The 3,607-nt window shown below is 62.9% G+C and overlaps 1 protein-coding gene across 1 annotated transcript in view; it reads left to right on the forward strand.

Annotated features, from left to right (window-relative positions):
* The first annotated feature begins 2,833 nt into the window (after positions 1-2,833).
* Positions 2,834-3,607, forward strand: part of SRC (SRC proto-oncogene, non-receptor tyrosine kinase) — a 14,122-nt gene continuing 13,348 nt past the window's right edge. Inside the window, exon 1 of the mRNA XM_035900849.1 lies at positions 2,834-2,905. The gene's annotated coding sequence lies outside the window, so the exon portion shown is untranslated. The remainder of the gene's footprint in view (positions 2,906-3,607) is intronic.

A 3,607-nucleotide genomic window follows, 5' to 3' on the forward strand; every position in this document is an offset into this window, starting at 1 on the left:
CCCAGCCCCCACCCGGCCCCTTAGCAGCCCCAAGGACGGAGCCTGTTTTGCCAGAGATGTCTCCCTCCCCAAGGCTCAGTGTCTGGTGTTGGGCCCCAGCCTGTCGCGGCATTTCCCAAGGTTTCTGCTTCTGCCTCGCAGAAGCCGTGCTGCTGTGTTTTGTCTGCTCCCAATCAGTGTCTTTTGTTAGTGTCTTTGAAAAGACGATAAGATCGCTTCCCCCTCCGCCGCCAGCCCCGCTGTCAGCCTGGCGTGACCACGGCCATTGTATCCTTGAGCGATCTGGGCGCAGCGGCAAGCAGCCGGAGTGGGACCTGCTGGAGAGCAGCGGTTCCCCTCGCTGTTGTCTTTCCAAGAGCATCTCTGCTGTGGGGAGGTAGGGCAAGGGATCCAGCCTTTTCCTGCATCCCAACTTGCCAGTTAATTTTTTGGGGGGAGAATCCCTGGGGATGCGTGTGTCAGAGGAGCGGGGATGCTGGGCAGGTCAGGCGGCATTTCCAGTGCCGGCGGGGGAGGACGGGGACGCCGCTGTCTCGTGTGCTGTGATCTGATCTGAGCTGAGTTGTGCAGCTGAGTGTGCTTCATTTTTAATTGCTTTTGGAGAGGGGAGGGCGGGGGCCCCCCTCGCTGCAGCTCTCTCCTTGCTGCAGCCGCTGCCCCGGGCAGGGTGTGCGGCTGGGTGCAGCCCTGGCTCCCTCCCCTCCGGCCCCAGCTCAGCCCGGCCGCAGCCCGGGGCGGGACTGGGGGCTGGGGAGACCCCAAATGCAGAACCCAGCAGCACAGAGGGGTGGCACAGCTGGAGGGTGCCTGAGCCCAGCCGTGGCCGTGCCGGTGAAGCGCCGGCTGGGCTTGCAGCCCTGCTATGGAGCCGGTGTTGGGGCTGTGCCAGGCTGCTGCTGGAGCAGCCACTTTCAGCCACCAAATACCCAAACCTGGGAGCATGAGGGGTGCAAGTGCATCCATCCGTCTGGCAGCTGCAAGGGAACCTGTCCCTTCCCCTTTGGAGGACCTTGCACTCAGCACCCCGGCGCATGGCTGACCCCAAGCTGAGGGGTATTTGGGTTTCCCTGGTGGCTTTTTTGGTCCTATTCTGTCTAAACATGGCCATGGCCTTGCAGTGTGTGCCCAGGAGCCGAAGTGGCACAGCATGTGTGGGTGGCAGGGACAGGGCCACCACGTGCGTACGCGGTGCAGCCTTATTTGTATGTGCTGCAGCCTGGAGTTGAGACTGCAGCTTCCCCCACCTTCCATCCCGCTGTGCAATTATTGCCAGCAAATATTAGTCAAGTACAAATTACAAACCATTCAAAGTCTTAAAGAGCTGTCAATCAGCTGCTGCTTATTATCCTAATCAAATGCACTAAAAATAGTGACAAAACTTATTAGCAGGGGGAGGGAGAGGCCATCAAAATAAACCTGCGGTGTGGCACATCCTCTGCGTGGCAGCCGCAGCGCCAGGCGCCCACCCAGCAGGAGGGATGCAGGCGGCCACCCGGTGTTCCACCGACCCCGCTGAGGTTTGCTCGGTGGTTTCCACTGTCGCGCTGTGGTGTTTGCAACGTAACAAGACTGGGGTGTGTGCCGTGGGGTGGCGTGCCGTGATCTGGGTGAAGCACAGGCTGAGTGGGTCGGGGCGGCTGGGGCACGGGAGGCTGCGATGACAGCCGGCGGTGCTGGGGGAGCAGCAGCTCTTTCTCCTTCACTGCCGTCTCTGTGCAAGCCCTCCCCTTGCTATGCCTTGGTGGCTGAGGGCATAAAGGCAGGAGGCTGCGGCTGGGCTCCCTTCCAGGCTTGTTCCCAGCAGGGTTAGATGGCAGCGCAGCAAAAACCTGCCTGTGCCCCATCCCCATCCGTCTGGGATGTTCCCCCTGGATGAGATGTGAGACCTGGGCTCTAGCTGGGACAGGACCTGTTGGGATGCTGCTCAGGGCTGTGAAGCTGGGGGTGCTGCGGGGCTGTATCCCCTCCATGCCAGGCAAGCCTGAGCCCCTTGGGGGCAGCTGAAGCCTCTGTCCGGCACCAGGGGAGCAGGACTGGCTGGAGGGGGATTTGTCAGTATGAGAGGGGGGCAGTTCCTGCAGGATTTGAGGGCTGGAAGGGGGTGGCAGCGCCAGTCAAGGTGACTGCCCCAGCTCTGCAGGGCCCTGCTCTGCTCTGCTTTCAACCCAAAGCTCTGCCCTGAACCACTGATGCTGATGAGTGTCCCCCCCCATCACACACACTTGCAGTAGGCAGCTGTCCCTTTTGAAAAATTTGGCCAAAATGTGCTTTTTTGGCCGAGTCAGAGCTTGAGCAGCATGAGTTGCTCCCAGACCTTGTGTGTGGTTCGTGCCGTAGCATCTTGTCTGTGCTGTTGGGGATGGAGAAGGTGATGCTCGTCCCTGGGAACAAGGTCCCCAGTTGGTGGCTGAGCCTCCCTGCCACTGGTCCTGGCTGCCTGGAGGCAGAGCAGCGGGGCTGGGAATGCTGGCGTGTCTGGAGGAACTGGCTTCATTTTTAACCCCCCAAAAAATCCCTCGGCAGGCTGGGGGTGCTGCGCTCCCCTCTCGCCCCGGGGCATCGCTTGGGGCAGCTCCAGCCGCCTCCTCTCCTATCCCCGGGTGGGTTCGATGAAGTGGAGCAGAGAATCGTCCCCTCTTCACACATGAGAGATCAGAGCGAGTGGGTGTGAGCTGCTGGCCCCGCGCTGGAGGGATGGCGAGGAGGAGGAGGAGGAGGAGGAAGGCAGCGGCAGCCCTGGGCCCTGGACCGTGGCGCGGGGGGAGAGGGCCATGGGGCGCGGGGACGGCGGTGGCTGCCATGGGTGCTGACGTCCCCTCTGTCTCGCAGGCTGCGGTGAGAGCTGAGCTGACTTCGCCAGCAGCCCCTCCCCACCCGGCGGCGAGGCTGTAGCTGGAAAGCACTGGTAAGGCATCTCCGACGGCCCCAGGGAGGGGGGACCAGGCTGCTTTGCTGAATGAACCCACCTGGGAAAAGGGAAACCCTCCCAACCCCCTGGGGGGGCTCGGATCTGGGGTACTGGGTGCTCTACAACAGCCAGGCTTGGCCCTTGAGCATCCGTGGGTGGGTAGGGTGCTGGGTGCAAGAGCAAAAGGCAGAACCTTCCCTTCATCCTTCCCATCCCTTGGTGCTCCCCGCGGCATGGCCGGCCCGTGGGGGCAGAGCTGAGGCCTCGCAACTCGGCACCGCAGTGGTTTGTGATTTGCTGCTGGCGCTGACCCCCCTGGAGCGGAAACCAGGGGAGTTCCTGCAGGCTGCGACGTGCCCGGGGTGCTAATCCCCACCGCAGGAGAGCTGCCTCCATACGCCGCCTCGCATCAGTCAGCGGCGAGCACCCGGAACGCTGGCCACGCTCCAGCCCGCTGCCGCCGCCCAAGCCTTCGGAGGGGCACCCCTGCCAAAAGCCGAGGCGCCGGTCGGGATGGGGAGCAGTGCTGAGCACCCCCCATCCCAGCACTGTCGGCTGCAAAAAGCATGGGAGCAGGGAAATACCCTGCTGGGCAGCAGCGGGGCTGCCCTGGCCACCGCAGTGGTTTGTGATTTGCTGCTGGCGCTGACCCCCCTGGAGCGGAAACCAGGGGAGTTCCTGCAGGCTGCGACGTGCCCG

Source organism: Egretta garzetta, unplaced genomic scaffold (assembly GCF_000687185.1).
Source record: "Egretta garzetta isolate BGI_Z169 unplaced genomic scaffold, ASM68718v1 scaffold188, whole genome shotgun sequence".
NCBI classification, from domain to species: Eukaryota; Metazoa; Chordata; class Aves; order Pelecaniformes; family Ardeidae; genus Egretta; species Egretta garzetta.